Genomic DNA, 26,710 nt, shown 5'->3' with positions numbered 1-26,710 from the left:
ATAATATTTACATCTTCATTAATGATACTTTCATCTACGAAGATGATACTTCTCAAATCTACGCAGAAGACCCATGAAGATCCGGGTTAGAAGAGGTCTTCAGCAACCCATGCTTGCTGTAAAAGCTACTAACGGGATCGGGTGGTCAGGCTCGCTGACTTGGTAGATGTATGTCATCGTATCCCGATTGCGTGGATCGTTGCTCATGATGTCAATCATTGGGTTGTCTGGTCCAGACTCGATTATTTACAGACCGCCGTCATATAGCTGGAATATTGCTGAGTGCGACGTTAAACAACAAACAAAATATTGTTATTTACGTATATGATATTATAACCCTGAGTATCGCTACTCAGACAGTGACGTTGTTCGATACCAGATGATACTTTCTTTCACGTTCAATATTACACTAAACGTAGATGAAAGTATCATATTCAGTAAACTACGTTTATAACGAACACGCTTATAACCAACTGACAGAGATAACGAACTTATTCAAAAAAATATATATATGCATATAACGAACCACGGTTATAACGAACTAAAAATAGTGGTCCCTTTGAGTTCGTTATAACCGTAGTTTACTGCACATTCATATGAGTAGTATCATCTTCGTTGACGTATACGTAGATGATATTTTGTTTTATAATGTGGCATTAATGTGCTTCCATATATAAATGTTAGCTGTGCATATCTTTAGTTACTTTGTGAAATTGACCTTCAACCATTCGCTTGTGCTCGTATGTGTTTGTGGATTCATGTTCCTACAGTGATGGTTGGTGCGTGAGTTGGTTTCACGTCGCTTTGACGACAATTTCAGTTAAATCACCTTTCAGCTCATTCGTTACCAACTCGTGTTATTCCGGGACAAGCCGATTAGCGACTCGTGCCCCTCTCATGGCCATTTTTGCGACAGGGGTTCCGTCCTAGCGCAAACGGGCATACCAAAAACAATTGCCAACTCGTTGCGTAATGGTTCACATATATTTCCCCATATATTATATATATTTCAGATGCATTTTAAAGGACATCGGGACATGCGGAATTATACAGTGTGATTGAACACATTTAGCTGTGTCTTGGGTATATTTTTAGATGCAAGACATATGGAAAATCAAAAATAATTTCTACGCGCATTCTGATTGGTTTGTCGTATTTTCGCACATACCATTCAACGATAGGGGGATGAGTCTTCTTGCAGGTTACGGAAAAGGGCGAGTGGTGACGAATGCTTTCAGCTTGATGTGGGAGGAAAGTACGAAGGTCTTCGATGTTTGCCTTTGGCGAGCATGTAATTTAGAAGCACAACACGGGCAAATCTGGGATTCGAACACATATAGGTGTTTCTCTGATGGTGGCTTAATGGTAGTGTTGGGAACAATTTATTGGTTATTTAGTATGTTGTTTAACTCCGCACTAAACACTATTCCAGCTATGTATATGACGGCAGTTACGGGGTTGGGTTTACGATTGCGATGTTTGGGTGGGGTGGTTGGTGGACTGATGGTAGTGTTACGATTGGGGCGTGATGTTGGTGGATGGTGGTGTGGTTGGTGGACTGATGGTAGTGTTACGATTGGGGCGTGATGGTGGTGGATGGTGGAGTGGGTGGGGGGATGGTGGTGTTACGATTGGGGCGTGATGGTGGATGGATGGTGGAGTAGGTGGGGGATGGTAGTGTTACGATTGGGGCGTGATGGTGGAGTGGGTGGGGGGATGGTAGTGTTACGATTGGGGCGTGATGGTGGAGTGGGTGGGGGGATGGTAGTGTTACGATTGGGGCGTGACGGTGGTGGATGGTGGAGTGGGTGGGGGGATGGTGGTGTTACGATTGGGGCGTGACGGTGGAGTGGGTGGGGGGATGGTAGTGTTACGATTGGGGCGTGACGGTGGTGGATGGTGGAGTGGGTGGGGGGATGGTAGTGTTACGATTGGGGCGTGATGGTGGAGTGGGTGGGGGGATGGTAGTGTTACGATTGGGGCGTGATGGTGGAGTGGGTGGGGGATGGTAGTGTTACGATTGGGGCGTGATGGTGGAGTGGGTGGGGGGATGGTAGTGTTACGATTGGGGCGTGATGGTGGAGTGGGTGGGGGGATGGTAGTGTTACGATTGGGGCGTGATGGTGGTGGATGGTGGAGTTGGTGGGGGATGGTAGTGTTACGATTGGGGCGTGATGGTGGAGTGGGTGGGGGGATGGTAGTGTTACGATTGGGGCGTGACGGTGGTGGATGGTGGAGTGGGTGGGGGTATGGTGGTGTTACGATTGGGGCGTGACGGTGGAGTGGGTGTGGGGATGGTAGTGTTACGATTGGGGCGTGATGGTGGAGTGGGTGGGGGGATGGTAGTGTTACGATTGGGGCGCGACGGTGGTGGATGGTGGAGTGGGTAAGGGATGGTGGTGTTACGATTTTGGCGTGACGGTGGGTGGACGGTGGGGTGGGTGGGTGTATTGAGGGGTAGGTGGATTCATGGAGGTGCTAAGATAATGGTGTTACGGTGAAGGTGGAAAGGGGGTGGAAGGAGAGAGTACGATGTGGTCTGACTGTGGATGGTGGTGTGGGTGGAGGGATGGTGGTACTACGATTGCGGCGCGACGGTGGATGGAGGGTGAGAGATGGTTGCATGCATCCCAACAAACGCTGAACGCCCACAGCAGAGCAACATCAAATCCTGAGCACGGATAATTAACTCGCGTGAATATCACCCAATTGGAATGATCATAATCGGATATTCAAACGCACTGGTGGTATGACTTTGTGGTGACCCTGGGTCTAGTATGTTCGGTCTTCGTCGATGCAACGACGTCCCATCAGCCAGTAAGATCGGCCTAACTACGACATGGCCGCAGCAATGATGACTTCTACAACAACATCGGCAGTCCCAAATGGCAAGTTGCTAGGGACTGCTGCCAGGTTATTGTGCTCCTCCAGGGGAACACCGGAGTATCCAAGTGCAGGACTTATAAATCTGTCCAATATCCCGTACTAAACCTGCTGTCATAACTTTTTATCTCGTGTTTAGTGTGGTATGGGCATGATGTGCGACTGGATAAGTTGAAAAGGCCAAGAATCGTACTGAGCTTTGGGTGTAACTCACACACACACACACACACAAAAACAACTCTCTCTCTCTCTCTCTCTCTCTCTCTCTCTCTCTCTCTCTCTCTCTCTCTCTCTCTCTCTCTCTCTCTCACACACACACACACACACACAAACTCACACACACAAACTCACACACACAAACTCACACACACACATAGTGGATGATTTTAAACATACACATAAACATACACAAAAACAAAACACACACAAACACACAAATACACAAACACACCATGCTGTATGGTGCGGGGCGGGGTGGTGTAGGTGTTGCGATGCGATGCGATGCGATGCGATGCGATGCGGTGCGGTGCGGTGCGGTGCGGTGCGCTGCGGGATTGGGGAGTGATGTGGAGTGTCACAGTGCGGTGCGGTGCGGTGCGGTGCGGAGTGATCTGGTGCGGTGCGGTGCGGCGCGGTGCTGTGCTGTGCGGTGCGGTGCGGAGTGATCTGGTGCGGGAGCGGTGCGGTGCGGTGCGGTGCGGTGCGGTGCGGTGCGGAGTGATCTGGTGCGGGAGCGGTGTGACCCAAAGTATTAGAATCTGCAAAGTTGCAATGTTCAGTTCACTTGCCTTTTAATACCTAATAATCTTTTTTTCTTGCTAATGCATGCATCCCTAAAAGCATTCCGTCTTTGAGCCAAGATGCACGAGGCTGCCTCTAGATATCTCCCAAAGCTTGTAAACGACCCCGTATTCTCCTAGCTTCAATCAGCCTGTTAGGACCACTGTGTTCTATACGGCCAACTAGGGACCACCAGGGAATATAGTTGACATCATCACTGTGTTGTTGCGTCTAATTGATAGAGCGACAGATAATTATAGCCACTTCAAAGAGATTCAATTGCCATGCGAGCCTATACTAAGCAATACAATTCTCATTTAGGGCTCGATATCATTGCAAGGCAGCCCTTACCGCCGAAAGTAAATTAAGTTCGGCAGTTCAGAAGCATGTTTTACTGAAGGGCGCTTTCAGCCCCGTTCAGTTGTATATCAGTTTGGAAGCTAGCTGATAGCGTTTGCAATTTATTCTTAATTAGGGCCAGCGGTTGACACAATGGGGCCCCGACAGGTTATAACATGATATGCCGAGGCACGTATAGGTCTACTTGTTTCCTTGTCGCCATGAGTACCATGGTAATCGTCAAAACGTGATTTGTAGTTTATTGTTGATGTCGTAAAATGAGCATCTGATTGCCAAAACCCGTCTACCGACTGAGCAGGACATGCTTACCCTTTTCGCGAACACCTGGTGTTGTCACTTATTTTCAGTGATCTATTCAGATTGCTTTCATGACTGCTTCTTCGATCAATGGAATGAGTTCGGGCAGACATTCCAGTCTGATTATTCTCTGGAGTCGATGTTTTGAACCTGAACCAGAACACGGTGTATGGTGTTAGATATACAGCAGTGTCTTCCAATGTAGACGGAGTATTGCAGATTTCAACCGTTCCCTTTCCTGAAGTCGATTTTAGTCGCCTTGTTCGCGACAGTGCAGTAATGACGGAATTATCGGTGTTTGCTGGAGATACCATGTCTGAAATAACCCGAGATATTTCCACACACATAGCACTGCAGAGGCATTACATAATGCTGGGCAAACAGGGTGTGGGATTTGCTCACTTAAATCTGAAATTGTGCAATTTTAGCGGTTGTGTTTGCCTGAGGTCGTATTTGTTTAAAGATAGCACAAAATGGTCTCGCTATAAATGTTGTCCTATAAACCATGGTTCAGTTTTCACGATTACCGTGTATTCTGTGCTTTTAATCGGATACGAGGGAAATGCTATTTTCATCAACACTAGCCAAGTATAAAATAAATAAAGTGACCTATTTGATATGGTTGATCTTGAGTAGGAGATATTATGTCATGTTTAAAGTCAAGTTGTGTCCACAAAAAAATCTGAAATGATTCTTCAGACTTCCATCCCTAGTCGGCCTGTTCCGCATATTTAGAATAGATGCACAGCACCTTATGTTTGTTGTTAGACTAGACCAAAAAGGGAATAAGATGGTCAGGCTTTCGATATATCGTTTTCTTTTATTTTCTGGAGATGTACTTTGGCATTGAGATATCTGTGGATGATTCTCATGAACCTAAGTCAATGTCAATAATTAATCGTCCGCCATATGTTTGATCATGGATGAGGAAAATATACAAGACCAAATGGCCATAGCATTATCAATAACCACTGTAAACGTTCGTGGGAAGGCGTGGATACAAATTGAAGTCTCTAGCAAACAATGATGGACGTCCTTGCTGCCTATATTGACGAAGACAATGATGATGTAATTGATGATGATGGTTCATAATGATGATGATGACGGTGGTGAGGATGATGATGATGATGGTTGTGATGATGATGGTGATGACGATGATGTTGATGGTGATGATGATCCAGCTCATTATGTGATGATACAATTGATAATGATTAAAGACTATGACGACGACAACGACGATGTTGATGATGATGATGATGATGTATACTTGCTGCTGATACTAACATAATAATGATAATGATAAATGATACGTAACAGTTCCTGATAGAGCTACTGCCGATGACATCTCTGCCAGACAGATCATGTTTGAGAGACTCAATGCAATAACGAAGCAACTCTTCCCAAGATAATTACGCCATCCGTTGATACATCTTTTCATTCCAGAGGAATTTAAGCAAAAGTAATTAAATATAGATCGCAACATAAGGATGAACTAACTTCATAAAATCCGTAATTCAAATTACAAAGTAACCTCCCAAGACGAGCATGTCAATCAATAAACCTTCACAAGGCCACGCTGCGTATACCATACTATCTTCTTGACAACTGTATACACTCCCTTAACCCTCACACACAGAGTCGTATCAACCACAGTTCAAACCGCCTAGTCAGCACTTTCTAAAGCCCAGTATCCCCTTAAAAAGCCAAAGGCTGCAGCATGAGTTTAACATTGACGGTCAGCTTTTCCTGGGCACGAACTCCTTCTAGAAGTAACCATACGATGGTCGCCAGCGCTGTTGAGAACGTATGTACAACAGCGTTGGTGGTGGTATTGATTCATAAGACTTCAGAGCTCCAGGTGAAGACCACGTGGAAGACAGTAAGCCGGTACTTAGCTTTGCAATTGATCAGGGTACGTACATGGAGACTGTGCTATTAACGTGTAATGAACAACCAACATCAGAAGGTATTGCCATAGTGATTCTGAAATTGACATGGTGTATTTCGGGTCTGAAGTAATAAAAACAGATTTAGGAACTTGCGTTACTAAAGACCAATAGCACGACGGTCCGAGACAATATTTGAAGCATGCGAACCACTGGTGATATATGTTTGCATTTGGCAGACTGTGGAGTTCTTTGCAAACAAAGACATTTCTGTCATGAGTTGACTTTGATTGTAGTCATTTTCTTGTTAAACGTTCATCGAAGTTGACAGGAGGGTGTGCTGTCTGCTCTCATTCAAGGGTAAGGTGTGGGAAGAGCTATTTATAATTCTTTTCTCCGTTATGTTTCACAACCCTATTAAAGCGACTTGGCTGGAATATTTAAAAGTGGTGAGGTGGAATGGTGTTCAACGTCGCGTTTATTATTGCACTTACTAGTATATAACGACGTGTTTGTGTGTGTGTGGCTGCTTGTACTATTCCAGACCTTTATAGAGCTACCACACTGAGATACCATGTTACAGGTTAACACGGTTGCCGCATTCAGACACGGTTTGTTTATTTGTTTATTTGTTGTTTAACGCCACACTCAGCAATATTCTAGCAACCCAGTGATTGACATCATGAGCATCGATCCACGCAGTTGGGATCGATGACAAGCATCAACCAAGTCAGCGAGACAGACCGCCCGATCCCGTTGGTCACCTCTTACAACACCTATTGTCGCCTTTCGCGACAAGCATGGGTTGCTGAAGACCTACTCTACCCCGGTCCTCGGACACGGTATACTCCGAGCCTGCCAGTCCTTGTTGTATCCCTTTATTGCCGAGCGCCAGGCAGGGTAACAACAAGAACCATTTTTTACGTCTTTTGGTATGACGGGGATTGAACCACCTACCTTCCGGGCTATCCACGGAGGCGGTGCATAGCCCCATGGTTAGAATACGTTCACAGCAACCTTTAAAAAGGTGACAAGTTGGATCCGGTGGTCAGACTCGCTGACATGGTTAATGTGGCATAGACCGATGCTCATAATGTCAATCACTTGGTTCATTGCGTGTCAGAGTACTCCGAAGGAGTGGATCGTTGTTCATAGAGCAGTCACTTGACTGTCTGGTCTCGACTCGATTATTTACAGGTCGACGTCATATAGTTGGAATATTGCTTCGTGGCTCTAAGAAAAAAACTTTTAACGACCACATCTTTTAAGCTTTCGAGTGAGCGATTTAAGTATTACGCCGATTTGAAATGGTTTGACTCCTTTTACCCATGTGGGGAATCGAACCCGAGTCTACGGCTTGACGAAGGTTCATCCACTAAGCTACCCACGGTCCCCTAATATTCAACAAATTACCGTCAGATTAAAATCTCACAACCCCTATAATACGTCTCCCGATCGCAAAATCTTTTATTCGACACAAGTTAATTGGATATTGTTGAAACTATCAACACGAACATTCATATCAAAACGATCATTGATCCAATCCCTGGATCAACACTGACAGACCGAAACAGGTTCAACAACGATTGATCATTGTGGAATACGGAAACGGGTAAGCCTAGCAAAGACAATGATAACCAAATACACTTCCCCAATAAGGTTTTTATAAAACATGCTATCCTTTAAACCTGACATAAAACGTCCAGACGGGGTCTCGAAACGCCAGTCTAATTATGCTATACTGGCTTTTGATGTCAGGAGCGGGGGCCGCTTGTAGTGAGGACTGTGTATCCAGCAAATACCGCGCCAAGTTTTAACAATCAAACAAACATGTGAATACAATGGCCTCTTTGTAGCGTCAGAATGGCATCCATTATGGAGGTGATACTACGTTTATTGGAGAATAATACATCGATATATTTGTCAGTTATGGTCGATGGAGATGCGTGGCGATGAGAGGACAGTGTATATCTATATATATATTTGTGGTCTGAAGTGGACACGAACGTGTATTGTCACCGTCACGTTACGTTATCTCGCGATATCGGGAGATCTCGCGAGAGTTTATGTCAACCACTTTTCGCTTATTGCATGGATAAGAAAACTACATAGGAAATTGGCAACGTATCAGTTTGACTTGAGGGCTTGTAAATCGTGTTGTATCCAGGGAGAACAGGCGCATCAATAAAAGAACTACAAAATGTTTTGTTCAGTATTGACAACATTATAGATAGGGTGTCTTAAAAGGGGAATGGTTGGTGAATTTGGTTCAACGCTGTTGTGTTTGTTAGTTTAACGATAGTCCGAAGTAATCGTGATGAACTTACGTTTCTACGCCCATCATGTGGAGGGTACTACCGGTACGTGCGAACCAATCTTATTAAAATCAGATCTTAGTTCTCGCTATCGATAAACAAAGATCTGAGGACATCCCATTAAGGGTCACGTCAGAACGACCTTTCATCCAACCAATAAGAGCGTCGCTTACCAGATCATGAAAGTGAGAGACGGAATGTGTTTTCTGATCATGCAACCTCGAAATATTTAACAGTGAGTGAGTGAGTATGGTTTTACGCCGCTTTTAGCAATATTCCAGCAATATCACGGCGGGGTACACCAGAAATGGGCTTCACACATTGTACCCATGTCGGGAATCGAACCCGGGTCTTCGGCGTGACGAGCGAACGCTTTAACCACTAGGCTACCCGACCGCCCCCGAAATATTTAACAGAGGGTATTCCGAACGACAGGTTTTATGATTATATCCATACGATCTAGGCCATCAGTAAGCCATTCCAGAATGTTCTTTTTATCAGTTTTAATTTTTTTAACCGAGAATACATCAAAATATGTTTCGAAGCGTAGTCGCCAGTTTGAAACTAGTGTCGTAAAGCTCGAGAAAGCTGCCTCGGATCGTTGTTTAGCGGTAGCGAAAACTAAGATCTGATTTTAATGAGATTGGGTCAGAACATGTTTACCATTTTCGCGGAATCTGTTTCGTAAGATAACTGAGACTCATTACTATCTGTCGTTGACGTGCTTCGGTGAACAAAGTGAGTGAGTGGGTTGGGTTTAACGTCGCTTTTAACAGTATTACAGTTATATCACGGCGTGTCAGCTTAATGTGGGAGGAAAGCCCGAAGTGATGCAGGTCTCAGACGTTTACCACTTCGGTGAAACCCAGGAGTACGGGTATGGTGGTGCTGACAAACCTAGCGAGAGAGAGAGAGAGAGAGAGAGAGATGAGAGAGAGAGAGAGAGAGAGAGAGAGAGAGAGATAAGGGGACAGGAATACAAAAGATAAAACACAATTGTGAAAAAACAACACATAAATAAATGTCACAATGGATTAAAAGTGCATGAGATCAACAAATAACATGGCGGATTTAAAAAACAATTATCCCTGATAAATATTACTTATAAGATAAATAGACATGAAATTGTTGATATTTAATGCTGTTGACGTATGTACCGTATCGTATTACAAGGTATGTTCAAGCGATTATATTACACTTGAAAACATTTTTGAAAAACACCCATGAATACTATCTGGGAAAACATCAACACGAATACACGTTTAGAATTCTCAGCAAAAAAATGATGCATCCTCTGCTGTGTGCTTTGTAATGATATATTGTAATGATACGGTGCGAAGATGGGTTTTAATGCTATATTGCGACGAAATGTCCATCTTGTAGCAAGGTTGAACATTCAAATGTCAGATCTCCTGGTAGAGTAATACATCACTTTACATGGGGCATTAAATATGGAGTATTTCCATGGTGTTTTGAAGATGACGTACAGCTGATGTGAATATTGTAGTGTCTATGAGGGAGACATAACTCCAGTTAATAATTCCACTGTCGACAAGGGGATGCTGGCAGATGCTGTAACGGGAATTGGTGGCCGCGTGAAATTAATTGCAGTCTGGTGTTGATTGTTTTAGGGTATAATTGATTGTATATGATTTGGAGTGTGGTGTTCATTATGTGATAGCTAGGGAACCGTAGTATGCTAATATCATGGGGAGGGAGGATGAATTGGGTTTATGGGCTTATACCTTGGGATCGAACTCGGAGATTTGAAGTGCTATGTATTAAGCTACGTTTTTTCTTTATACCGTGTGTGGGAGAGAGAGAGAGAGAGAGAGAGAGAGAGAGAGAGAGAGAGGGGGGGGAGAGAGAGAGAAGGTGGCAAGGGAGATAAACACAAAGAGAGACAGACAGATAGAGAACGAGGGATAAAGGCAGAGAGTGTGTGTGAAAGAGAGCGGGAGAGACAGAGAGAGTGAGAGTGTGTGTGTATGTGTGTGTGAGAGAGGGAGAATACTCAATGGGGCGACGGAGTGAAAGAAAGAGTGAAAGAGAGCAAGGGAGCGACAGAGTGTGTGTAAGAGAGCGAGCGAGAGACAGAGAGTGAGAGATAGAAAGAGATCTAGAGAGAGAGAAAGGGCGAGGGAGAGAGAATGAGAGAGAGTGTAATATATGTGTATGAGAGAGTGAAATAGAGGGAAAGAGAGAGAGAGAGAGAGAGAGAGAGAGAGAGAGAGAGAGAGAGAGAGAGAGAGAGAGAGAGAGACCGTGAGAGAATGAACAAAAGGCCAGAAATATATTTTGTCGTAAAACATTTGTCAGAACACAACAAAGAAATGCCACGACTGTTTATTAAATGTAACAGACACGTTTCAATGAAACAGCCACCCTGCATCAAGCCTTAATTTCCCTTTGGGGAATATATTACAGAAAAATTAATAATTACTGATCATGAATCACTTTGATATGGTCGTATGGTCATTGCAACATTCAGTGGACCGGAATCGTCGAATAGTGTCGCCATGAGCTCCCCAGCTACATTGTACCGCGCCAAGGTCAATTAGTCCAAACTCACCGCCCGTCAACATTGCCATTGTGACGTCATTGTTATTGGGAATTTAGGAAACGTAAAATACAAATCTCAACAACTCCAAATAACAACAGTTTGCGATTAATAAAGGGGATATATGTAAAGGGGAAAGAAATCCCACATCTAATAACTATGTAATGTTACCTAATACGATCAAAGTCGTAAGGGAATAGTTTCAGCGCCGGTGCTATTTACCTAACACCTGCTTGTAGTGTTTGCCTGGGCCTGGGTCGTCAGCTGTCTGACATGTGAGTTTAACAAATGTCGGTGTAGTGTATGCTGACGACTGATCGGAATGCTAAGGTTCACAAACGTAACATGAAGTATTGTGGAACATGGGTTTTGCCTGTTTGTCGCATGGGATTTTAAGAAATGAAAAGGATATTTTTTTTAAAAATAGAAGCCCAAGCTTGAACGGGCAAATACCTAGATGTCTTCAGTGACTGACGTTGTGGTGAATCATTGATACAGTCAACATTGATCTCTCAATGAAACATGGGGTTTGCGGCACGCGCGGTATCAATTCATTGTATTGTTGCGGGTTTAGTTATTTTATTTCATTTTGAGTGAGTGAGTGAGTTGGGTTTAACGCCGTTTTTAAAAGTATTCCAGTTATATCGCGGCTTGTCAGCTTAATGTGGGAGGAAATCCCAAAGTGATGCAGGTCTCAGACGTTTACCAGTTCGTTGAAACCCACGAGTATGGGTATGGTGCTGACAAACCTAGAAACATAATCGGGGCGAACCGGGATTCGAATCCACAATCATAGGTTTCTGGCATGCCCAAGGGACGCAACTCTGCACAGCGAATCGCGACGCCTTAGACGACTGGGCCACCCGTGCCCCCTATTTCATTTTGAAAGTAGTGGATACAGACAGTGAATGGTCCATGCGGGTTATGTCTTGCCTGGGGGTTCAAAACGTTTGCTCGTGTAACCCGCCATGGTATCAATTCAGTATATTGTTGCGAGTTTGGTTATTTTATTTCATTTGGAAAGTTGAGGATAAAGAAGGCGAATGGTCCATACGTCTTGCCTAGTGGTTCAAACTTTCGCTCGTCACGCCGAATATCCGGGTTCGATACTCAAATAGGTACAATGCGTGAATACCATATATTAGGATAATACCCAAAGCGGCATAAAACTATATTCACTCACTCTTGCAACATAAACTGAATGAATCCTTCCGACAATGACAGTTGACGAGAATTAGTGTCATGGCTTTAATTAATTGACATCACAGTGGCTTTTGTCCCTCTCTGTATGATGTCTATATAGTGTCGACTCGTTCCGCGCCAATATATCCCAACGTCATTTTATGCATGTCATTTTATCCAGATTGCGTGGATCGATGCTCATGATGTCAATCACAGGACCGGGGGTGGCCCAGTCGTCTAGGGCGCCGCGATTCGCTGTGCAGAGTTGCGTCCCTTGGTCTCGCCAGAAATCTATGATTTGGGGTTCGAATCCCGGTTCGCCCCAATTATGTTTCTAGATTTGACAGCAACATACCCGTGCTCGTGGGTTTTACCGAAGTGGTAAACGTCTGAGAACTGCATCACTTCGGGCTTTCCTCCCACATTAAGCGCACACGCCGTGATATAACTGGAATACTGTTAAAAGCGGCGTTCAACCCAACTCACTCACTCACTCACTCATCCCCAGACCGCCCGACCAGTGACATATGGGAGACGTGTCTAACACTGACTGCTTACAGCTCAACTTAATTACCAAGGTTATTTCTTTAGAGGACTTCGTCTTTTAGGGCAGACTCTGACAGTTGACAGGAATTCTTCCAGGACGAAGAACTGCCGAATAAAACTTTAAAATGAGATTGCATGCTCGGGCAAATCTTATTATTATTTGGTTCCCCCGAGTATATTTTTTGCGTGTTGCTAGGGCAATGCAGCTGAAGACAATGCTTTCTGGTGAAAAAAAATTTGAAACGGCCATGAGAATTATTTTTTTATACGCAGCGCTCTAAGTATTGATGTTCATCGCAATAGTTCGGATTAATGGGTGTCCGGAATAAAACGACACACCCAAAATATCACTTAATTGTTTAGTTCGTTCAGTAATAATTAAAAATTGGTTCATGAGAGATAAGTGTTGCTGTTGTGAATCATGACTTGTCCACAATGAGAAGTTTCCGGATAATTCTGATGCAGATTAATGTAGTTTGGATTAACAGGGTTCAATGTAACAAACAAGCAGCTCGGATTAATAGTTCGGGATTACGGGATTATGTAGTCGAGTTTACCGGGTCCAAAATAAATTAGATAAGGAGGTCTACGAGTCCGTACTCCAGATTAACGAGGACCAAGATTACCTCATAACGGATTATCTATGGACGGATAAACAGGGGTCCGAATAACTTATTACGGATAAACGCGATCAAGACGTACATGGAATGGATTAACGAAGTCCAGATTATAACGGATTATCTATGAACGGATAAACAGGGGTCCGAATAACATATTACGGATGAACGCGATCAAGTCCAGATTATGTTAAAACGGATAAGAGCGCCAGGACAAGGACTATGGATTAACTGGCTCGGATACGGTTGGAATAGGACTCAAGAAAAAGGATAGTGATGGATCTTGGGGTCGGGGTCGTTGACCCGTGGGTCGTTACTCATAATAGCTATGCGACGGTAACCTTCACATATCACCGCGGTCTTTAAATAATCGAGTTTGGGGCAGACAAGCCAGTGATTAATATTATGAGCAACGACAACACATTTGAAACCATTACTAGCCTTAACCGACGGTGAAGATCTGGGATAGAATAGGTCTTCAGCAACCCATGCTTGCCATAAAAGGCGACTATGCTTGTCTCGCTGACTTGGTTGATGCATGTCATCGATCCCAATTGCGTGGATCGATGCTCATGATATTAATCACTAGATTGTCTGGTCCAGAGTCGATTATTTACAGACCGCCGTCATAAAGCTGGAATATTGCTGAGTGCGGCGTTAAACAACAACTAACCTATTCCAACCGTATCAGTTCCATACGTAACTAGTCCTGTCACTCTTATTCGTTTAAACTTCGTTAAAGTAACAACAAACAAACGGACGACAAAGAATCGGCCATGGATGTTACAATTATCTCTTAGCGTTCAATCATCGCGAAGCTCGGTCACGTATCGGGAAAAGTCGCGTTGACGACGAAGCCCCTTACGTTCATGTTGCCATCGAGCCTTAAAGACACAGCACACGCTGTCCCTGATACGTGGGTCCTCAATTGTAGGGAGGGGACGCCGAAATTTACACTAATAGCAACACCGCGTCTCACGTTCTGCGACAAAGGACGCAGGACATCTAAAACAGATCTGGCCACCCGCTAATGAGTCCTGTGACTGCGGTCACTATATTTACGGCGATGGCCATTGTCCGCGGGATGGGCACTAACAGAGGATACGTGACAGCAAGGCTTGCCGGATAGCCAATTAGAGGTTAAGGAACAGAAGGTATAGATTTCGGGGAAAATTGATTGTCCGTGTTTGGTTCAAAACGATTTTTCCTCAAAGAATTCCGACAGCTCGACTTCTTTTTTGTCGGAACAAATTGGCTTAATGGTCTCAAAGATTTGGTGACAATGCGACCTTGACACGAGAAGTCGGAACTTAAGAATAAATGAATAGATTGAGTTATTATAACCCTGGGCTATCTAAAGTTGGGACACGTAGGGGTATTAGCGGGAAGTTGTACATTGGATCTGACACTTGCTGTATAATTAGAACCCCAAACTGAGAGATATTGAACATGTAATGTCTCGTGATAAGTATACAGTGTCTGTCCTTTTAGGACTACTCACAAAGCCCCAAATCGGTATATGTCTATTCAAGTTTTCGCTTCCGTTCTAATAAGGGAGTTATAACGTTAACGTCGTTGCGAAAGTTCTTCATTAACTTTATTGAAAAACAGAAACAACGGAAGGAAGCCGACTATTTGATATTTTGTTTGTGTGTACAAGCGTGCGAGCGTGCGTGTGTGCGTGCGTGTGGTGTGTGTGTGTGTGAGTGCGTGCGTGCGTGCGTGCGTGCGTGCGTGTGAGGGGTCGGATGGGAGATGTGATTTTGTTTGGAGATGAGATACATTTTTTCAGGTACACATACAAAACCAGATATCTATTTTCTAATTAGATCTAGGAGCCTAAATATGTATATATATCAAATGAGCTGTCGTCCGTTGGTGTTGTTACTGTTACCGCTATTTCGAACATATAGTTTCAGCCTCCTCTCGTTTCCCCGTGGCAGGAGTGAGTGAGTGAGTTGGGTTTAACGCCGCTTTTAACAGTATTCCAGTTATATCGCGGCGTGTCAGCTTAATGTGGGAGGAAAGCCCGAAGTTATGAAGGTCTCGGACGTTTACCACTTCGGTAAAACCCACGAGCACGGGTATGGTGCTGACAAACCTAGAAACATAATTGGGGCGAACCGGGAGTCGAACCCACGATCATAGTTTCTGGCGTGCCCAAGGGACGCAACTCTACACAGCGAATCGCGGCGCCTTAGACGACTGGGCCACTCGTGCCCCCTCCCCGTGGCAAGACTCGTGTTGGAGTGTAGTGCATGTATGTAAACGTGGTTCCATGATTCTGTTCTCGCCTACAACTGCAATGCAAAATGATACAGCCACACAAGAAAGATACAATTTTCAAATTTAGCACCATGGCCAAAATACCGTAGCCTCATTTAGGGAGGGATGCTTGATTTGCGGGTGGGTGGGGTTGAGTGGTTATCAAAGCCGAACGGCATGGTGACAACAAGAACCATCTTTTAACGTCTGTTGGTTTGAGACCGCCTCCGTGGCCTAATGGTAGCGCGTCCGCCCGGAAAGCGTAGGGTCCGGGGTTCGATCATACCAAAAAACGTTAAAAGATGGTACTAGTTGTTACCCTGTCTGGTGCTCGGCATTAAGGGGCTAAAACAAGGACTGGTCGGCTCGGAGTCAGTAGTCAGACTGTGTCTGAGTGGGGTATTCATGTTAAACTGCGGCATGGTATCTCAGTGAGCTAGCACTATAAATCGGCATGCACGTCGCTATAGAAGTGCAATAATCTTGAACGCGACGTTAAACCCCATTTCACCTCACCTCACATATGGTGGTTTGACGCGGGCCGGGGATTGAACACCAATTTAAATTCCTCTCCCCGGCCAGAGGCTCTATCCACTTCCCCAGGGGTGTGGTCAACGATAGAGCAAATTCCCGTCACTATAGTAGACCCTACAGAGCACCCATACATGATACATCATGCACATTTGCTACATAACTTCAACATAATCGCCGGCAGCAGCGACAACGGTAAAGGTTACACGCATTAGCTCGTATCGCTCATCGAAACTTGAATGATTTTCGTCGTCACTAGAAACGATTGCCATCCCCATTTCTGTTCCAAACATTCAGAAAAATCCGCGTCTTCCTCAGAAACTACCCCCGCACACACACACACGCACGCACGCACGCACGCATTATTTTCATCATCATCATCATCATCGTCATTTTCATCATCATCATCATTTTCATCATCATCATCATCATCATCATCATCATCATCATCATCATCACCTCTACCACCACCATCATCAACGCCAACACTAAACGGGGGCACGGGTGGCCCAGTCGTCTGAGGCGCCCCGATTCGCTGTGCAGAGTTGCGTCCCTTTATCTCACGTCTTCACAACTTTGAACAGCGAGAATGTCAGAATGCAACACGAGTAGGAGATTACAATACGTTTCTTCATTTGGAATTACTTCTTCCGCGCCAAAACTTCCAATAAGCAATATATCTGGTTACAGATTAAATCAAAATGTATTTTCTGATCAAGACATTCCACATATATATTAATCATGTGAACATATATCACGTAGGCTGTCCAGAGGCTTGCTCCGATCGATCTTGTGACAATCTTGATGTATATTCACGATGTCATATGTGTGTGGCCCAGTCGTCTAATGCGCCGCGATTCGCTGTGCAGAGCTGCGTCCCTTCGGCACGCCAGAAACCGATGATTGTAGGTTCGAATCCCGGTTCGCCCGGATTATGTTTCTAGGTTTGTCAGCACCATACCCGTGCTCGTGGGTTTAACCGAAGTGGTAAACATCTGAGACCTGCATCACTTCGGGCTTTCCTCCCACATTAAGCTGACACGCCTTGATATAACTGGAATACTGTTAAAAGCGGCGTTAAACCCAACTCACTCACTCACTCACTCATTCACTCACTCACTCACTCACCCACCGAACCACTCACTCACTCACTAACCCACCGAACCACTCACTCACTCACTCACCGAACCACTCACTCACCGAACCACTCACTCACTCACTCACCGAACCACTCACTCACTCACTCACATACCCACTCACCCACCCCACCCCACCCCACCCCACCCCACCCCACTCACTCACTCACTCACTCACCGAACCACTCACTCACTCACTCACTCACTCACTCACCGAACCACTCACTTACTCACTCACCGAACCACCCACTCACTCACATACCCACTCACCCACCCCACCCCACCCCACCCCACCCCACCCCACCCCACCCCACTCACTCACTCACTCACTCACTCACTCACCGAACCACTCACTCACTCACTCACATGTGGTAAACCGTAATCAACAGACAGACAGAAGTCTCCTTAAAACGAAACACTGTATACACACCTCCGCGTCATCTGCACATATAATTGATTTTCCCAGTGTAGACAGGAACGCCACCTACCCTTGAGACAATAACTTCATTTCGTGGGTCAAATCGTTCCCCTTTAATTGAGACCGCCCTCCAGTAGCCTAGAGTAAACGACAGTAATTCCTTTACTTACCCAATTACTTCTGGGAATGGAAAGACTAATGCAATGGATGCGATGCCGTTTTTCTCTCTATTTTGAGTATTATTGCACACACAATATTTGCCGTCTCTCAAAGATATGCTATCTTTCCCACGGTTTTAAATACTCGAAGACAAGGTTGGATTTTTTTTGTTTCTGAAGACACTGGGTAGAAAACTTCTGGTCGATGGATTTGGTGGCTGTTGTTTATCATTTAACGCTGTGTATTCCAGCTATATGACAGCGACTTGTAAATAGATTCTGGACCAGACAATCCAGTGACTGATATACTGATCAAAGATCCACGGCCACTGGCTACTCAATCAAACAGGTCAAGGAGAGTGACCATCCGATTAAATCGCCTAAGAGGCACACGTTGAGACGCACCAATGCTCCCTTCGGATGTTCTGTATTGGAGAAGTGCTGGAGACGGATCGACTTCACATAATTGTTCTACCCATTGTTCTCGGTTCCTTAGGTTTGGTACCTCCCAATCTGTTGACTGACATTGGGAGAGTACCTGGGTTTGCTACCAGGTTGAAGGTCTTCTGACAATCTAGGTAATGCAGAAGGCTTCACATTCTCCAAAAAGTTCTGGGTGGGTTTGACTGCCGAAACAGATTAACATTTGGTGTAAAGTTGGTTTGTTGTTTAACGCCGCAATATTCCAGCTATATGACGGCGTTCTGTAAATAATGGTGTCTGGACCAGACAAACAAGTGATTAATATCAACCAAGTCAGCGAGCCTGACCACCCGATCCCGTTAGTCGCCTTTTACGACAAGCATAGTCGCCTTTTACGGCAAACATGGGTTGCTGAAGACCTTTTCTACCCCGCATCTTCACGGGTCTTTGGTGTAAAGGACAAAATAGCTGTGAAACTATATCGATGGGAATCAGTGATGATCCAGGGGTTGGCGAAAAGGGTACCCCCGCCATTCACGCTATAAATGCACACTATATTTAGAGGAATACGAAGAAGCATTTCACCTTTATAACTCTTTTGTAAAGTTATATAAAGTACACGACTTTTAAAAACATTTTAACTTCATGTGAATTGTGTACTCTTTAATATGATCGTGTACTATATTCTGAGCGAATCGATAAACATATGCGCATTTGTTCATCGCCATACCATTAATGACGTCATACAATGTTATGACGTCACAAATGTATGCGCAGTGACGTCATCTTCTAAAGAACGATGCTTCAGTGCACTCATTCTCTTGCCGTAAACAATATCTGATATGTCGAAAAACGGTTATTATGTCAACTTGCCCTGAAGTATAAGATATGTTTGTGACTTTTGGTGTGACTCCTGGCTGCGTCGATTCACACTGGCGATGGAGTAGCTGTCGTTAAAGAACCGCTTTGTACGACTGTTCGACGTGCTGAGAAACATGTAAGATGTCAACGAAAACCTATAAATAATACTTTCGTCGTGATAAAACATTCAAAGAACCAGACATGCGCGCAGACAAATCACATTACCAATACGCTACATGTAGCGTTCTTTGTCTAACTCTCGCGGTACCGATCTGTCTGAAAGTATTTTTTCCCGAAGTAAAAGTATTGTTTTCGTGAGGACATGTGTAGTTTTGCTTATCTCATGCTGTCTTACACTTCCGGTGGAACTGTATTGGTCCCATTTATGTAAATTTTTGATGATATGTGTGTTTTAAATATCAAATAATCTTCACAAAAATACATATAAAACGTGAACGAGCAACGTGGCATTGTGAGTGTATTGTCTCATCAAGCTGTCGCATCTTTTGTTTTATCGTGTTTTATTTGACCAAACAGCACTTTTCGCAGCTTCCAGATTTGAATTATTCAAGCGAAGTGTCTGTGTTCGACGATCGTCGTGATATGTGAAATCATGTACAGTGTTTGGGTTTTAAAAAAATAAGTCGTGCTTGCTACAATGTTTTTGAAGGATGATTGCAATATTATAAAAAAAATAAAAATATATTAATTAAAAAAACATCATTAAAAACCAACAAAAATCAAAATAAACCCAAAACAAAACAAAAACAAAACAAAAAAAACTTATCCAAAAGGTTAAGATTCTGTTCTCCGCTAGATTTTTTTATAGAAAACAGTTTTGTTTGAATCAAGTTGGGGACAAGTGATACTTGTACAAATATTTGCTCCCCATGTCTAAAAAAATGTTAACTACAGCCTTGGTCGTCTCATCTCTCTATATAAGAGAATGGAAAATCGGCATAATGTTTGACTATAGACGAGTCAGGTAAAGCCCATCTACGACAGCATCTTTGGGAAATTTCTAGGGGATAGACCTCAAGAAACTAAAAAATACGCCATTTCCCAAACATGGCGTCCAATCAGATTTACCCTGATCAAGATCCGTGGTTGTGTTTTTGAGGGGACCGCCATCTTGTTTTCCAAAACCCGTATCTGTTTTTCTTTACAATTTGGAATTTATATTCAGAGATCGCAGCTCTTTAGATGAAATGAAGTGTACTTAATTTGAGGAGCATGATTAAGGAACCGATGATATATGATGATGATCCTGAAGATGCATGATGATGAAGATGTTTCATGAATATGATGGTGATGCTGATGATGATGAAGCTGATGCATGATGATGATGAAGCTGATGCATGATGATGATGAAGATGTTGCATGATGATGATGAAGATGATGCATGATGATGATAAAGATGATGCTGATGATGATGAAGATGATGCATGATGATGATGAAGCTGATGCATGATGATGATAAAGATGTGGATGATGAAGATGAAGATGATGATGATGAAGATGCTTCATGAATATGATGGTGATGCATGATGATGATGAAGCTGATGCATGATGATGATGAAGCTGATGCTGATGCTGATGAAGATGATGCATGATGATGATGAAGCTGATGCATGATGATGATGAAGATGATGCATGATGATGATGAAGCTGATGCATGATGATGATGAAGATGATGCATGATGATGATGAAGATGATGCATGATGATGATAAAGATGATGATGATGATGATGATGATGCTGATGATGATGAAGCTGATGCATGATGATGATAAAGATGATGATGATGATGAAGATGTGGATGATGAAGATGTGGATGATGAAGATGTGGATGATGATGATGAAGATGTGGATGATGAAGATGATGATGATGAAGATGATGATGATGATGATGATGATGATGATATTGCATGAAGATGATGAAGATGATGATGATGATGATGAAGATGATGATGATGAAGAAGATGAAGATGATGATGATGATGATAATGCATGATGATGAAGATGATGATGATGACGATGAAGATGATGAAGATGATGATGATGATGATAATGCATGAAGATGATGATGAAGATGATGAAGATGATGATGATGAAGATGATTAAGATGATGATGATGATGATGATATTGCATGATGATGATGAATATGATGAAGATGATGATGATGAAGATGATGAAGATGAAGATGATGATGATGATGATGATAATGCATGAAGATGATGAAGATGATGATGATGATGATGATGATATTGCATGATGATGATGAAGATGATGATGATGATGATGAAGATGATGATGATGATGATATTGCATGATGATGATGAAGATGATGATGATGATGATGATTAAGGAACCGATGATGCATGATGATGATGATGATGATGATGATGATGGTGTGGATTATGAAGATTATGCATGATGATGATGGTGATTAAGGATGATGATGATGATATTCTCATTTCCGTTGCTTTTCATTACTGTTAATAGTGTCAACTCACTCACTCGAGTTCGAATTAATGAGATTTCACGGTACATCGTTTCGGCCAGGGTATTACCTAGAAAGGGTGCGTGAGCGAGCGGATACCGTGCCCAGTTCAATAATACACAAGCCATAATGTGGCCCCTCGCTTCCGCGCTTGTCCTGAAGCGCCTCGTTCAACACTAATGGCATACAGCACGCACGCTCAGTCGACAATATGTTTTCCATTTCTCGGGGGAATTTGGAAGTTGTTGTAATTTCAACGAGGTGTTGGCATTGTGTGCTAGCGTATTAGTATATCACTGCGGGTTGGGAAAAAACAAACAACACGGGCCATAAAAACGATAAATTACAAAACGGAATCCAATTTGACAACGCCATTTGTGTGTTTCATGGCTTGTATTCCATCTCTTTTGTGCGGCCTCCCAAATAACACTTGTATACTTGCAATGGAACTACTGGAAGTCAAGATGAATCATAGAACAAGACTTTGGAAATTGAACTTATTAGTTATTGAAATCGATAATGATACAATGACTAACAAAACATGTCGCTTTTAATAATAGACATTTTATTTTATTTTATTTATTTATATTTTTATTATTTTATTTTATTTATTGAGTTGAGTTGAGTTGAGTTGAGTTGAGTTGAGTTGAGTTGAGTTGAGTTGAGTTGAGTTGAGCTGAGTTCAGTTCAGTTCAGTTCAGTTCAGTTCAGTTCAGTTCACAGTCTGATACACAAAGCCAGCCCGTGCCTCAAAGTGGCTGGTCCTAAGGATCAATGCCAGGTGGAATAGCCTAATGGTTAAGGCATACGCGTTGGCTTGTCACGCCGAAGACCCTGGTTCGATTCCCCACATGACCATGGTTACACTGTGCGAGAACAGCGAAGATCTGGGTTAGAACTGGTCTTCGGCTACCAATGTTTGTCGTAAGAGGCGACTGAAGGGATCGGTGGTCAGGCTCGCTGACTTGGTAGATGCATGACATCGTATCCCAGTTGCGTAGATCGATGCTCCTGATGTCAATCACCGGATTGTATGGTCCAGACTCGATTGTTCACAGACCACCGCCATATAGCTGGAATATCGCTGAGTGCAGCGTTAAACAACAAACAAACAAACTTAATTTCTTTTAGCATTCAGGGTATTTTCTCAGAGTGCATGACATCGTGTGCTCATAATCTTAGTCCTAAATATTTGATTGATGTGTCACTCTTTGCAAACGAAAATTACGAAAAATATATTTCTAAGCATCTGGGTACCACAAAACCATTTCCTGGTTCCAATGTACTGCATGGGCTGGGAGATCGGAATCAGTGAACGGGTCAATGTAGTACATTATTTAAGTAGTTCATTGAAAGTGTATTTTGTCTGTTGAGGCAGTTTGTATGGTAGTGACAGTGCGGCGTTAAACAACAAATAACCTCACAATACACTGTGCGAATGAATCCATTGTGTGTCCCCGTGATATTGCTCGAATATTGCTAAAGGCGACGTCAAACCATCCACACTCATTACTGATTCATAGATGTTTAATGCTTTGTTACACAATGTGAATAGGACACAGGTTTGTATGTGCATAGCCCTTGCACATCAAAGCGAACACAGCATGTTATATTACCCCGGGGGTTGTTAGGAGTAGCCTTCGGCAACAAGTACTTGTCTTAATAGGCGACTAACGGGATCGGGTGGTCAGGCTCGCTGACTTGGTTGATGCATGCCATCGTATCCCATTTGCATAGATCGATGCTCATAATGTCAATCACTGGATTGTGTAGTCCAGATTTGAATATTTACAAACCGCCGTCATATGGTTTGAATATTGCTGAGTGCGGCGTTAAATAACAAACAAACAAATAAACAATGCATCAGGTCCGTGAACTTGCAAACACCAGTGTTATGATACGTCATGATTCTGGTCTTGTTTGGATTGTGATCGAGTGAGATATTTTATACGCTTTGCCGGTTTATCAAGCCTCTTTTACTGTATTCAATAGGAATTAATTGTTGTTTAAAAAAATACAGGCGGAAAAAATATTTAGGGCATGTGTGGGACGACAAAGACTTGGCTATAGGATGCAAATGAGATACGTTGAGACAAGGTTTAAGGGTACGCATGAGACGACAAAAACAAGGTTTAAGGATACGCTTGAGACGATAAAAACAAGGTTTAAAGGTACGTGTGAGACGACAAAAAAAGGTTTAAGAGTACGCGTGAGAGTACAAAAACAAGGTTTAAGGGTACGTGTGAGACGACAAAAACAAGGCTTAATGGTACGCTTGCAACGACAAAAACAAGGCTTAATGGTCACTTGAGACAAGAAAAACAAGGTTTAAGGGTACGCGTGAGACGACAAAAACAAGGTTTAAGGGTACGCTTGAGACGCCAAAAACAGGCTTAATGGTCACTTGAGACAACAAAAACAAGGTTTAAGGGTACGTGTGAGACGACAAAAACAAGGTTTAAGGGTACGTGTGAGACAACAAAAACAAGGTTTTATGGTCACTTGAGACAACAAAAACAGGTTTAAGGCACGCGTGAGACGACAAAAACAAGGTTTAAGGGTACGTGTGAGACGACAAAAACGAGGTTTAAGGGTACGCGTGAGGCGACAAAAACAAGATTTAAGAATACCTATGGGACAAAAAAAACAAGGTTTAAGACTACCTATGGGACAACAAAAACAAGGTTTAAGACTATCCATGAGACAAAACCGACATGTTTTAACGATATGCTGAGACGTCGGTGACACGATCTAAGGTAACGGTTTCGTGTATGAATAAATACAATAATGCATGGGTCTTTTTCAGCGACGTAGTGATTCAAGGTTAAAACAAGCCCCGTAGATTCCAAAACGCTGAGCCTTGAAACCAGCTGTCTCCTCAAAATGTATACCTCTCAATGACATCACCCCAAGACTCAGCGACGTTTCTGCAACAGCAAGTTTAACATTGTCGTGCATTCGGCCGTTCATGACGCAGCCTTTATTAAACATGACTGGTAATAAAAGCAATGTTTTCTGTGGGTTTTCGTTTTTATTCTGCAAATGGTTTAAACCCCACGCCAATTCGTCTAGCTCCCACAATAATTTGCTACAGACGAATTCAACAGTCTTCGGTGTTGACATTAACTTGCTTAAACACTGGCCCCTGTCGGAGAGAGGTTGTGTTTGTTTATTTAGACAACAACGACGTGTCACCGTTAAACAATTGACCTCTGTGTTTTCATTCTGTTAGTGGAATCTAGAGGCCCGTTTACACCAAAAAATCGATTCGATATCGACTTGTAAACGGCCGCGTGTTAAGCCTGTTCAGTGTACTGGGGGTTTTGTCGTGCAGTGGTATTTACATTGGAACTTCCGACACGTTAGTGACAAATGACCACTGTTACCTCAAATTGTACCTGAAGCGCGGGCTTATTTTTACAGCCCAGTTCACACCATCGATGATGTCTTTTCGGGGGAGCGTGTCTCAGTTGATACAAAGATCGACTTAATTGGCTGTTAATATTGGCTGTCATTGACTGTGGCCTCAAATTCCGTGACCCCAGCCTGTTCATGGTTATCGTACTCCTTAGCTTGGTTATTGGGGTCAATATGTCGTGTGGGGCGTTGGCGTAGCACAGTGGTTAAAGCGTTCGCTCGTGACCCGAAGACCCGGGTTCGATTCATCACATGGGTACAATGTGTAAAGCCTATCTCTGGCGTACCCATCGTGGTATTGCTGGAATATTGCTAAAAGCGGCGCAAAACCAAACTCATTTTCCCAATATACCTTAGGGGGGTCGTGGGACAGAAATGATCCAGTTCTTGTATTTGTGGAATGGAGTAAAAGGCTTGGGTGGGTGTCTACGGTATATCTATCTCTATATAAGATTCATTTCATTTTTTTCATGCCATATTTTATTTATCTAAATAAAGAACAACAGAACACATTTGTTTCAGGACAGCCTGTGTATAATTGTTTTGAAAACCTGAGGCAAGATTGATTTAAATATATTTATTTTCACAAAAATGTGAAAATGGATTGGTAAACAAGCGAAGCACTTATGTTGATACCGCTCTATTACACATGTTTTTGTATTGATATGATTTCTATTTTCGTATATTGATATAATTTTATTTTTATCTTTGGCTGCTCTGTTTATATACGTTCAAGTACTGTCCATCTCTCAGAAATAGAGTTAGTTTGGTCTTCGCTATTGCATCTCTTGGCTTTAGGAGATCTACAACAGCTATGCAGATAGCGGATTAAACTGCAATTCTTGTTTTAACCGAGCCAGGGGCATGGTCTTGACATTCCAGTAACACGTGAGCAATGGATTCAGCCTGATTGCAAGATGAACAAACCTTGTCATAGCGCTTTTTGTGGCCGTACTAGTGGTAGTACAGCTCGACTTTTAAACTTTCAAATGTCACATTGATAGATTATAAACTCAATATCCAAATTACAGTGATCACTTCTCCAGCCATGTCAATACCAAGGAGGGCGCAGGTAAACTGCTCAGATGGATACGTACAGTTCAATTAAATACCCTCCCTGCCTGGGTCAGAGCAGTCCGCTCACATCGCTATCAATGTCTAATTGTCTGCTTCTCTGCCCTGTACATGAACGCAGCCTCTCGCCACAAGGCTCGGCTTCTTTTCCCTACGTAGTTGCACAACTATAAAACAACCCCAACGAGTTGTGTCCACTTCCTTCTCACGCAAAGTGTGTGTTATCAACTGTTTCCCCAGCCCTTGTGCTTATATATCGCACTGTGGTGACACTTTCTATTCCGACTGCCACTAAATATAAGAAGATTATCCCTTCTTTATGAGATTAACACCGGTCCAAGAGACACATTTAATCACCGCCCTCAGTTTGTGTGACTGTGTGGAACGGCAGTTTATCCCGCAGCAACACGCTATTCCAGATGTCTCCTTTAATGGTGTTCGGCAAGGCGCTTGACTGAGGGGGCCTTTCTTTCATAAAATTGTTGTAACGTATAATT

General features: G+C 43.2%; 1 protein-coding gene across 1 annotated transcript in view; it reads left to right on the top strand.

Annotated features, from left to right (window-relative positions):
• LOC139472742 (nectin-1-like) overlaps positions 1-26,710 on the top strand; it is a 108,398-nt gene that overhangs the window by 20,868 nt on the left and 60,820 nt on the right. The window lies entirely within an intron of this gene.

The sequence above is a fragment of the Haliotis cracherodii genome, unplaced genomic scaffold (assembly GCF_022045235.1).
Source record: "Haliotis cracherodii isolate W230 unplaced genomic scaffold, xgHalCrac1.p SCAF_25, whole genome shotgun sequence".
Classification (NCBI taxonomy): Eukaryota; Metazoa; Mollusca; class Gastropoda; order Lepetellida; family Haliotidae; genus Haliotis; species Haliotis cracherodii.
The sequence above is the reverse complement of the archived record's forward strand: the minus strand, read 5'-3'. Positions and strand labels throughout refer to the sequence as shown.